Below are 12,454 nucleotides of genomic sequence, written 5' to 3' on the forward strand. Positions count from 1 at the left end.
ATGGGACCTTCCAGGTACTGAAGGACTCCCATAGGAGGAAGTTCTTTCTAGTAAAGACACTGGTACCTTCTTTAGTACTTATAATCTTCGAGTGTTTTATGAAGCTCTGAGTGCTTTAGTGACTTACCCAAGAGGGAACAGTTAATATATAGCAGGTATTGAACTCCAGGTGATTTTGGTTTTTTTTTGTTTTGTTTTGTTTTTAAATCTCAAGGCTGGTCCTCCATTCACCTTGCAACTACTGTATAATGTTTTAGTAATTTTTACTCCATTATTCCAAGTAATAATAATCAATCACAGTTTCAAAGCTTATAAAGTCCTGGGAGGTAAGGAATCAATGCTTTTTACTTCCTTCCACTAAGAAGCACCTGAATTCACAGGGCAATGGGATGAGGGGCTGGACCTGGCATCAGAAGTCCCAGGTTCAAATCCTAGTTCTTCCTCTTCCAGTGTGACTTTGGGAAAGACACTTGATAACCTCAATTTCTTCATTGTAAAATGAGTATGTTTGGACTAAACATCTTTTAATTCCCTTTTTTGTTCACTCAGAACTGACTCTTTGTGCCCCATTTTGGGGAGGGGTTTACCTTTTCCCTCTCCAGTTCATTTGACAGAGGAGGAAATTGAGGCAAACATGTCCAAGATCATATAACTAGTAAGTGTCCGAGATTGGACTTGAACTCAGGTCCTCCTGACTCTAGACCCGACACTCTATCCACTGCACCATTCTGTTGCCTCCAGAGTCCCTTTACATCAAACTATCTATGGTTCTATGGTTCTAAGAGGTGGAATGGATAGAATACTGGTCCTGAGGTCAGGATGGTATAAATCCAGCCTTAGGCACTTAATATGTGATCCTGAGCAACTCACTTAACCTCCGTGCCTCAGTTTCCTGATGAGGGTTTATAAATTCTAATGTATATATATATAGAAATATAGGTATATATTATATGTATATATTAAATATATTAAACATATTAAATATGTTTATATATTATATGTATACATTACATATATGTATATATTATATTATAAATATATATAATATACATATATATATATATATAAATATATGTACATGTGTGTATATGTCATATATATGTGCATATGATTATATATTTCTTCATTGGGGATTGTAAGAAAAATAGCTACAAAGTACATTAGAGGTAATCTGAGGGGAAGGAAGTGGCACCTCTAGGACGTAGGAGATCAGGAAAGGCTTCCTGGAGGAAGCGGCTTTTGAAGTGAACTTTGAGGAAAATGAGAAATCCTAAGACTCTGGTGGGGGTCTTGGCTATGGGATCAATGGAAAGACCACGACCTGGACCTCCAAAGACCTGGAGCCTCACTTTGGTTTTGCCCCAGGTTGACAGTGTGATTTTGGGTCAGTTCCAACATAATATCTGGGGAAAGATCTCTGGCTTGGGAGTCAGAAGACTTGGGAGGAAATCTCAGCTCAGCCTCCCTCGGTCACTGATCCTTCAGGACTTCCACTTCTTCTACAGAATAAAGAAATTGGACCATGGGATCTTTTGGTTCTAGGTTCTCCAACTATGACTCCCCTGTGTCTCTATTTGCTAAGACTGTGTGGATGAGAGGAAATGGGGATTCTTTTTCAGCTCTAGCTGTACCGACAATGACCATTTCCCTGGGTTTCATTTCTTCTTAATAAAGTAGAGTTAATATTTCCATTTTAAGTCCCTCTAGGACTAATGGGAGGATCAAACAAGCAGCTTATGAGCTGGGAAGAAGGTTTGGAAAGACTTGAGAGACTGGGACTATAGATGGGATAATCATTCTTTCGCTGTCCTCCTCTGGACCTTCTGTGGTCCAGGGAGCACCGATGTATAAAGGCCTTTCCCCTTCTCCACAGCCCTTTCCCGACATCCCCAGGGCGGCCTGAGCTGCTGGCATATTCCTTGGTCAAGAATGAAGGCTCATCCTCCCCAAGGCGTAAAGGAGGCTGTCTGACCGGGCCCCCTCCTGAATCTGTCCACAACTCCACGTGAGACCATTCATCATGGCCCCCGGCCCGTCCTGCTGCCAGCTTTAATTTGATCCATGTGATGGTGCTCGGCGCCAAGGCACCTGGAGCCCTCCCCAGACCCGTATCCACTCCTCTGCGGACACCCAAATGCAGATTTTCTGCTGCTCTTCCTTCATCTCTGACCACCCCAGCCCACACGGAAAGCTTCCTCCTCTGAACGCCCACAGCCCTTATGTCATTAGGCAGTCAATCAAGTACTGCAGGTTGTTTTTCATCCGAGCTGGGGTTTTTTCCCACTTATGTTTGAGTTCCTGAGTGCCGGAGAAAGATGAAACAAGCCATGGTGGGGACTTTGGGGTGACCTTGGTCTCCTCCCGGGTCAGGAAACCATTGCTATGGGCTCACCTCCTTAATTGGATCGGTAGAATCAATAAGCAAATGTTCAGAAATAAATGGCGCCCACAAATCTATAATCTGCTCTGATGAATACAATGTTAATTCATTTTAAAGTATTACTGAGCCCCAAAAGGAGGCCTTGTGGTGTGCTGTGTGGAGAGATGGGTGAGATTGTAGGTTTTGATCCAGAAAGGACCTTAAAGGTCACAAAGTTGAATTTCCTCATTGTTTCCTCATAGTTGAGGAACTGAGGCCTAGAGAGTTTATACGTCCAAGGTCCAAGTAGCAAAGCCAGGATTTGAAACCAGTTTTTCTGTCTCCAAATCATGCCCAATCTTTCCCCTCCCAATAGCATTTTTTTCCCAAATATGTACAGATATTTTTGTAAAACTTTGTGTTCCAATTTTTTTCTCTCTCTCCTTAACTCTTCCTCCTCCTCAAGACAGCAAGTAATCTGATATGGGTTAAATGTGTGCAGTTCTTTTAAATGTATTTCCATATTTGATGTTGTACAAGAAAAGTCAGATCGAAAGGGGAAAAAACATGAGAAAGAAAAAAGAACAAGCAAACAAACAACAGAAAAATAAAATACTATGCTTCCATCCACATTCAGTCTCCATAATTCCTTCTCTGGCTGCAGATGCATTTTCCATCCCATGTCTATTGAATTGCTTTGAATCCTCACAATGTTTGAAAGGAGCCAAGTCCATCATAGTTGATCCTCACATAATCTTGCTATTACTATATGCAAAGTTCTCTCCGTTCTGCTCCTTTCACTCAGCATCAGTTCATGTCCAGACTTTTCTGAGATCAGCCTGTTCATCATTTCTTATAGAACAATAATATTCCATTACCTTCACATATTATAACTTATTCAGCCATTCCCCAACTGATGGACATCCACTCAGTTTCCAGTTCCTTGCCACTACAAAAAGGCACGCCCAATCTATTGTTAAAAGTAAGTTATTTATGCTTAGTTGAAGGCAAGTGTTCTGTGAAAAGAGCCTGTTTCACTTTGGGATTTTGTACATCCAGCACTGAGTATAGCGCCTGACACATAGTAGGTGCTTACTTAGTAGGTGCTTATTGATTGTTGTATAGATCATGGTAGTGTAGGATTATCTAGATTTCCACTAGTCACTTGACAAAGTCTCCTAATGTTTTTGTGGTCAACATGACTTGTCTGTCTTTCACTTTGCAAAGAACTACCAATGACATCATGATGAATGACATCTCGACTTGCGAGTGAATTGGATTTAAGGGAGGCCGAGTTGCACAAAGTCACAAGTTTCTCTCTCTTTCAGGGTCAATGAAGGCCAGTGGCAAGACAAAAGTCATGTTGGCTGGTGGTGGCTCTGGATGCAGTGGATGACTATGGGATCTCGGATATCTGACCAAACTTTAAGTGCTCCATAGTACCTGCAAAAAAATCTTTGGACGTTTTTGGACGAATGGACTTAAAAAGTATGGATTAAGGGGTCAATGTCAGTCTTGAGAGACTATTGGTGCTCTGGGGATCTATCCTCGACCTTATATCTTTTTATATCTTTTTAATATTTTTATCAACGGTATGGATGAAGGCATGACAATGATAATAGTCATCATAATATAGCAACTAATGTTTATATAGTCCTTTGCAGCAAGTTTCAGAGATATTATCCCATTGTGGTGTGCTTCTCAAAATTGTAAATGACAAGAGGCTGAGTGGGATGGGGAACATGACTTGTTGGATGAGAGAATCGGGATGAGAAAAGATCTGGAACGAATTGGAATGTTCAGCTCAATTGTCTGCAGTATTTCATGATTTAATCGGTGTAGGATTCCTTCTATTGCTGCAAATCACTACCTTTCTAGATTTGGTGGATGGTTCTTGAGAGTCGCTGGGGCCAAAAAATTCATCATGCTGGAGTCAGCTTTAGACTGAGCCTCTGCAGACTCACTCACCTTGGCTGGTTCTTGAAGTTCATAAGTAGAGTCAATCTCCGAAATTATGCTCAGAGGAATCTAACAAGATTATGTTTAATATAAATAAATTAAATAAACTTCATACAAATATTGTCTGAATGCTCCTCTTTGGTAGTTAAAAGAAAGGATCTTGGCATGTTGAGTGGCTCCTCTCTGGTGAATTTCTGGGAAGGAGGGGGTAAGGAACAAGCATTTATTAAATGTCTACTATTTAAAGATAGTCCCTATTATTCTTCCTGTTTTACAACAAACAGGCAGATATTAAGTGACTTGAAAGTGACTTGTAGAGTCATACAGCTAATAAGTACCTGAGGTAGAATTTGAACTCAGGTCTTTTTGACTCCAGGGGCAGCACTCTGTGCACGGCGCCACCTAGTTGCATGGAGGACTTGGACAAGAGTGAGTCAGGATGAGAAGGGTTATGTGGGTTGCAGTCTTTGACACTACAAGAAATTTCTGCATTCGTGAGATCCAAGATCAAACGAACTATCAAACACCGAGTCTTATCCTTGAGTTACAAAAAGCCACCTGCACTTGTACAGGATGGGAAAAATGCGATAGGGAAAAAACCAAACAAACCTGAGGGTCTTAGTGGTTGGCAGCTGAGAATGAGTCAATTGTGTGAGATGTCTGCCCAAACCAAAACAACCAGAAACCAAAAACGAATATGATCTCAGCCACATGAATCAAAGCACAGCCTGGTTTCTGGGCCAGCATTTCCTAAGCTCCCCCTTTTAAAAAATGCTACAGAATTAACAGCGTTGACAGCAGGAGAGAACAAGAGGCTCAAGTGTGAGCCCTTTGGGTAGAGCAGTGCTTTGGGGGTAGTTACTTGGGTGGCTTTCTCCATGCATCGGGTTTGGCCCTGGGAAAAAGTCTCTTGTAGTAGCCTGTCCTGCAAAAGTTCTGAGTTCTGAGGCTCATTATGCACTAAAAGGACTGGACAGTGATAATGCTATGGAGCAAGGTCAGCCACGGTTGCAACTTGGATGATAGCTTCCCTATTCTCCTGGTCCTGTCTGGGCCAGAGGCTGGGGTGCCCCAAATCCCCGGCACAGTGAGGAGAGAGGAAACCATTGCCCATGAGGTTCAACTGAAGGAGCGCAGGATGTTTGGCCTAGAGAAGAGAAGACGTGACCGTTTTCTTGAAATATTTGGCAGGTTGTTATGTGGAAAAAGGATTATGCTTGTTCTGTTTGGTCTCAGAGAACAGAACAATCAGTCAACAAGTATTTAGCAAGAGCAGACTCAATGTCTGGCACTGTGGGAAGCACTGGGGCTGCAAGGATGAAGAGGAAACAGTACCTGCCCCTAAGGAGCTTGCATTCCACTGGGGGAGACAACGTATCGGTATCTATATCTATGTCTATATCTATGTCTACACAGAATACATGCAAAAGAAATGTAAGGAAAAATTGTCCAGGAGGAAGGCTTCCTGGAGAAAATGGTGCTTCAGCCTAACCTTGAAGGAAACTAGAAGTTCCAAGAGACAGGTGTGAGGAGAGTGTGCATTCTACATGGTTAAATGAGTTCTCCCCCCCCCTCTGTCTCTCTCTTTCTCTTTTTCTCTGTCTCTTTCTCTCTTTTTCTCTCTCTCTTCCTCCCCTCTCTCCTTCCCTTTCTCCCTCTCTGTCCCTCTCTCTTTCTCTCTCTCTTTCTTCCCCCCCTCTTTCTTCCTCTCTCTCTCTCTCTCTCTCTCTCTCTCTTTCTTCCTCTCTCTCTCTTTCTGTCTCTTTCTTCCTCTCTTTCTCTCTCTCCTCATATTCCATATAGCATAGAATATATATATACATATATGAAAAATGAAATATATATAGAGAAAATGAAATGTTCTATAGCCTATATTCTACTATAATATATTTTACAAGTATAATGGATATAATATACTAGTACTTATAGAAAATACTTAATATTATTGTAGTGTATTATATATATAATAAATTATATAATATAGTTTTATTTTATTATATAGAATTAACTATAGAATATGCTAATTTGTTGTGGTTTGTCCTTCCTTTTATGTGTAAATTGGATTAAAGTGAGACAGAGCTGCACAAATCATCAAAATACAGTGGCAAGACCAGAGTTGAGATGACCGGCCCAGGATGCCGTGGATGACCTTTGTATCTTCAGTGTCTAAGCACTCCCCAGCGCCTACTTCAGAAACTTTCATATCTTTGGGAACAAGCTACTCTCATCCACCAATCTTCCCATGCTTGGAGTAGACATTCCCCTAACTTACCAATGGCTTTGTGACCTCTCAGTTATTTTCATGCTGGTTAAGGCCATCTGCTGAGAGGGTTCCCTGAGGTGCGGCTTCTGTATGCACTACAGGTGAGAGTTGGGTGGTTCAGGTACCCTCAGCAGCCCTGACACCAGAGGGGCTCGTCCTCTGTGAATACCCTATCTACCCCATGCTTAATTATGCATAATAATATAACATATGATGTAATTAAGTATACTCAGTAAATATAAGTACATTGTATAATTATAATTATGTTATATTATTATATCCATAACTATTAATTTACAAATCTTAAAATGTTATTTAAATGTTATCCACAACCACTATTATTATTATTTCACAAATGGGGGGAGTGGCCAGTGCAAAGTATAGAGATGGGAGATAGCGCTTTATGTGGAAGGAAGAGTGGATGGACCCAAAGGTGGGTGAAGAAGAGTCAGGTAAGTTGGAGACAAGTTCGAAGGGTTCCCAAAGACAAACAGAAGAGCTTGTTTTTGGTCCTAGAGGTAATAGGGAGCCTTTGGAGTTTATTGAGTAAGGGAAGAGGCAAAATTCAGGTCCCCTGAGGGAAGAACTTTCTAAATGTTTGCGCTGTTCCAAAGTAGAATGGTTTCCTTCAGAAGGTAGTGAGTATCCTGTCACCTGGAGGGTCTGGGTGGACTCTGGATAGCCATTTGACAGGGATATGGTAGGTAGGATTTATGTTTGGGGAGTCTGGACTAGAATTTCCAGGCCCTTCAAATGTGGGGGATGTGATTCTGAGCAACTGGCAAAGTCAATGAATATTGTAGGACAGAAGAGGGAGAGCTCAGAGAGATGAGAGGCTCCCTGGAGGAGGCAGTCTTCTGAGTCAGCAAGGAATTTCACCATTGGGCTTCTTCTTTATAGAACCCAGCACCTTGTCTTGGGCCTAATGTACTTAGTAATGAATCAAGTTTTGGGCTAGGCCAGGGGAAGGATCAGGAAGATATGGGTGGAGTTGGTGCCTCGCACACTTACTGGTTGTGGCATTGTGGATAAGCCATGTGTCTTTTCCGGGGCCTTAGTTGCTGTATCTGTAAGATGGGATAATAGCTGGCATTTATTTATATGGCACTTTTAGGTTCACTCATTTGATCTCCTAAGGACTCTATGAGGTAGATATTATCACAAGCCCTGATATATAGATGAAGAAATTTGAGTTTCAGAGAAATTATATGACTTAGCCAGGGTGATTATGAAAGTGACCGAGTCAGTCCTTGAACTCCAAGCCCATCCCTCTGTCTTTTGTATCACCTCACCAGGTTATAATAGCACCTATATCAGAGTGTTGTTATAAGGATCCAATGAAGTAGTAGATATAAATTGGACCACATGCTACATAAACACCAGTGATTGTACACAATTAGCGCTCAATCTTGTTGAACATTCACTGTCAGACTCTTCATTGTCCTTGCAGAGATACTGGAGTGGTTTGCCATTTCCTTCTCTAATTCATTTTACAGAGAAGGAAACTGAGGCAAACAGAGTGAATCATTTGCCCAGATTCCCACAGCTAGTGTCTGAGGCGGGATTTGGGTTTTCCTGACTCCAGGCCCAGCTCTATCCATTATGGCGCCCTCTAGCTGTCCAAGGGACTCAGTAGGGATCTATTTTAGGGCCATTAGAGCTGTAAGGGACCCTAGAGATCATTTAGCCCAAACACCCCTGACACACTTCTTTAATCCAAAACATGTTTTTTCACTGAATCTTGCTGTGTTCCCCGAGCCTCCAGACTGTTTATGTCTCCTCATTCCACCGGGGCCTCTGTAGGACAGTTTCTTTTAACACCTGTTCTGTTACTTTTATGAAGTGTGCGTTCGAGCACAGAGTTACCAGATGGGAATTTTTGGGTCCGCTCCTCAGCTCTTCTGGGAAGATCGGGGCCACCTCCTGCATCCAAGGCACTCGGTGCCCTTAGCTCAGCTTTCCACTGCTGAGTTCAGAAATAAATTGAAAGGGCATGGCCAAGGCTGTCGACTGAACTCAGCTGATGTGGCCTCCTTCAGGCCATCCTCCCGCCACCCCGAACGCACATCTGGTACGGATCAATAATAGCAAAGGCTCCATCTTGCCTTAGGTTAAGAATGAAGGGCTTGGGGCCAAATCAAAGAATCTTAGGATACTAAAAATGTTAGACTCCTAAATTCAGTGGTGAAAAAATGCCTCTAACAGCAGCCATGTGACTTGTGTTAAGCCAACGAACCTCAGTTTCTCCACATATAAGCCTGTTGTTCGGAATTCTGTCTGACTGTTGATGGTCTCATTCAGGATTTTCTTGGCAGATATGCTGGAGTATTTTGCCATTTCCTTCTCCAGAATATTTTCCAGTTGAGGAAACTAAGGCAGAGTGAAATGCCACGCAGCTAGGAAGCGTCTGAGTCCAGATTTGAACTCATGAAGATGAATATTCCTGACTGGTACTTTATTCACTATGGCGCCCCCTAGCTGTGCCTCCAGGAGTCTTTATCAACATCGACAGAGCAGTTATGATCACTCATGTGCCAGGCCCATGTAATAGGAGAAAGGATCCAGGTAAGTCTCAGTGTCCTAGGTAACTTCCTATGACAATAACTTGAAGATCAGGCGTCTATCTGCTTTGATAGAGTTTCCTTACTTGAATGTCTCTATATCTGTGATGAAATAACATTTCTAGTTTGTCCCCCAAAAATGTACGAGGTCTATTCTGGGGATATTAAGCCCAAAATGAAAATATTTCCTGCCCTCTAGAAGTTTATATTCTTCTTGAGGAAAATAACACAGGCAGAGAAATAAGAACAAATAGATATAATATAATAACAAATAGATATAATATAATAACAAATAGATATAATAAAAATAGATAATATAACAAACATATAATGAAATCAATATATATATATAATATAATAAATATATAGATAAGTAATTTTTGGGAGGAAGGACCATTAACAGTGGGAGGACTGGGAACAATCAGGAAAGACCTCATGCCCACAATAAACAAATAAACAAACTGCCCCCCCCCCCCCAAAGATCTCATGGAGAATGGCGTCCGAAGAGTTGAACTGGAAAATAGAAGGTAATTTGGTTTAGGGGCAGAAGAGCCTAAGATCTTCTGTGCGTTGGGGGGTTGCAAAATCAGAGGCCAGGTCTGTGCTGTCTGAGAGTCCCTTTAGCTCGAAGGTCCATGTATGAGGCACCAGTCACCATAGAGCCAGAGGATCTTGAAGCTAGAGGAGACCTGCACACAAAAGACAAGTGCTTCAGCGATCCCCCGAAGGGTCAGAGAGGGAGGCTTCACAGCCGCCCCCTGAGATGGTAGAGTGGCCAAAGTCTGGTTTACCCTTATTCATTCATTCAATTCCACAAGCATTGATTAAGTGCTTACTGTATGCTAGAGACTTGTGGACAGAAATCAAATGGTATCTCAAGGAGTCTTTGTTCTGCTCATCTCTCTGAAGAACTTTTGAATTGGTTGAGTGACATGGGAGACACTGGCAAAGGACCAATAGCATGGCGTGTTATTTATGTTCTATGAGTGACTGGCCAACCAATCAATCATTTCTATTCATAAAAAAAAAAAAGTTTGAAGGAAGGAACAGTCATAGAATGAACTCTGCTTTGGGGGGAAACTGACTTCTTCTGTAGCCCAGGAGAACGTAGGTTATTGTCAATTATGGATGCAAATTATCGACAATATTGGGGATTTTGCTGGGGGGATGTCTAGAGTGATGGAGTTTTTTGAAGGAGGCTAGAATATGGCTGGGGAGGATGTGACGGGTACAGCGACATCACACAGCTTCATCTCCCCACCCATGTCACTGGGAGTGAAGGGGGGAGAGAGCTCACCCCTGTCTAATGAGAGAAGCTGTAGAGTTTGGGTAGGAGAAAGTTTCTGGGTCTCTGTCCCCGTGCTCACATAACCCCCAGCAGCCACCCTCTCAAAGTTCAAGGGAGCTTAGTCTTTAACCTGAGGAGGGTGTGTGTGTGTGTGTGTGTGTGTGTGTGTGTGTGTGTGTGTGTGTGTGTGTGATGTCTCTGATTCAGAAAACCTGGGTTCGAATCTGCCTCAGACACTTGCTGGCTGTGTGATCTCACTTGCCCTTTCTGCCTCAGTTTCCTTATCTGCTAAATCCAGGGTATGACTTTTAAGGTCCTTTCCAGTTTAACATCTATGATCCCATCTTTGACACTTACTCGCTGGGTGACTACAGGCAAGTCATTTGCCTCCTCGGAGCCTCCCTTTCCTCTATAAAATGCAGATTAAAAACTCAAGTGCTACCTCATTTAAGAAAAATGCTTTGTAAATTGTTAAGATAATGTACGGCAGCTAGGGGCTGGCACAGAGCGCCAGACCTGGACTCAGGATGACTCATCTTCATGCGTTCAAATGTAGACTCAGCTCCTTTCCAGCTGTGTGACCCTGGGCAAGTCCCCTAATCCTGTCCGCCTCAGTTTCTTCATCTGGAAAATGTTCCGGAGAAGGAAATGACCAACCACTATTGTCTCTGCCAAGAAAATCGTAAATGGAGTCACAGAGAGTCAGCCACTAAACAACAACCATCACGATAGTTCCTCTCCATGGTCAGAAGTTCACTATCCTGCACCAACATGGAGACTAAACTCCATCCTAAACCAGCCTGATCTTGTGAAAATGTCATCATCTACCATTCTGGGGAACCTTTGAGAACTCGGTCTCCACTGACATAGACACGAAGGCCCAGAGGTCGCCCCGTGCCGGGATGAAGCATTAGAGAACTTCGACAGAGAAATTGGTAATCACAACCCAAACATATTGTGAGATTCAGCAGAACTGAAACTAGGGTGGGGTGGCTAGGGTTCTGTCCAGGTGCTGACATCCATAGAAGGGGCTGTGTCCTCCCTGCAGTGCTCCAGAGACCACCACTCCTCTTCCCTGATGACTTTCACCTCCATGGAGATTAGGGAGAAAGATTTCAAGAGAAACCAGCAAAAGTCAGAGGAGAAGAAGGGTTGATTTGCCCCTTTCTTAACATGAATGTCATACATGGATCTACAAAGCCTCCTCATCCACGGCCCTTAGAGATGACCTACAATTCCCTCTAGACCCTATTTTTTTTTTTTCTGCTGAGGCAATTGGGATTAAGTGACTTGCACAGGAAGTGTTGAGTGTCTAAGACCAGATTTGAACTCAGGTCCTCCTGACTTCAGGGCTGGGGCTCTATCTACTGCACCACCTAGCTGTCCCTCTGGGCTCTATTTTACCCAACCTCTGGTAGAGCCCTCCAAGCTCACGCTGGTCTAACCAGCCAGTTGGACACAGCATCCCTTGCCCTCCAGGATGGTGATGCTTTTGGTCCCTCTTTGAGAGTGAGAAGGAAGGACACTAAGCAGCCTCCCCAGGTTCATGGCACCTCATCCAACAGAGGAAGGTGATTCCCCCAAAAGTCCACAGTGAATCATGGAAGGGCCTCAGGACTTGGGAGTCTTGGCCCCAGCTCTGACTCAGTGCCTTTTGCAGGAAAGTGGAAACACATGTAAACCCTAAAAAGCGTCTTAAGGAGACAGAGCCCCAGACACAGAGGGCTGCATGCAGACGTATGCACACGGAGACACAGGATGCCCCCACCCCAGACACACTGAGACACCAGCACGGACACACCCTCGTTTCTTTTATTGACTGCCGGAGAGTTGCACTATTTTCTCTTCCACGGCTTCGCTGTTTTTCCTTCTTGGGTTCCTGCTGGACATTCTTGTTGGAAGGGATCATAGGCTGGAGCTGGAAGGGTCATGTAACCCAACTACCTCATTTCATTTTATCTTATTTTATTTTTAGCAAGTAAGTCTATTCACCCAAGAATACGGCAAACAGAGAGTGGAGAACG

This window comes from Sminthopsis crassicaudata, chromosome 4 (genome assembly GCF_048593235.1).
Source record: "Sminthopsis crassicaudata isolate SCR6 chromosome 4, ASM4859323v1, whole genome shotgun sequence".
NCBI lineage: Eukaryota > Metazoa > Chordata > Mammalia > Dasyuromorphia > Dasyuridae > Sminthopsis > Sminthopsis crassicaudata.